Below are 245 nucleotides of genomic sequence, written 5' to 3'. Positions count from 1 at the left end.
TTAAACAAATACAGGTTAAAATAATATGCAAAAATAGGTATTCTAGTGTAAATTGGAAAGGCCAAACTTGACATCTGGCAAATTGGACAGCACAAAAAAAAGCTAATTTCAGTATGGCATGGGCATTTTCTCCTAAAAAAAATATGGAGCAGGTTGACTTTTTTTGCATAAAATGAATTACAAATATGCACCAATATGAAAGTGATAATTGCGTGAAGAGAATATTCAGTAAAAATTATAAATAC

The sequence above is a fragment of the Etheostoma spectabile genome, unplaced genomic scaffold (genome assembly GCF_008692095.1).
Source record: "Etheostoma spectabile isolate EspeVRDwgs_2016 unplaced genomic scaffold, UIUC_Espe_1.0 scaffold394, whole genome shotgun sequence".
Classification (NCBI taxonomy): domain Eukaryota; kingdom Metazoa; phylum Chordata; class Actinopteri; order Perciformes; family Percidae; genus Etheostoma; species Etheostoma spectabile.
The sequence above is the reverse complement of the archived record's forward strand: the minus strand, read 5'-3'. Positions refer to the sequence as shown.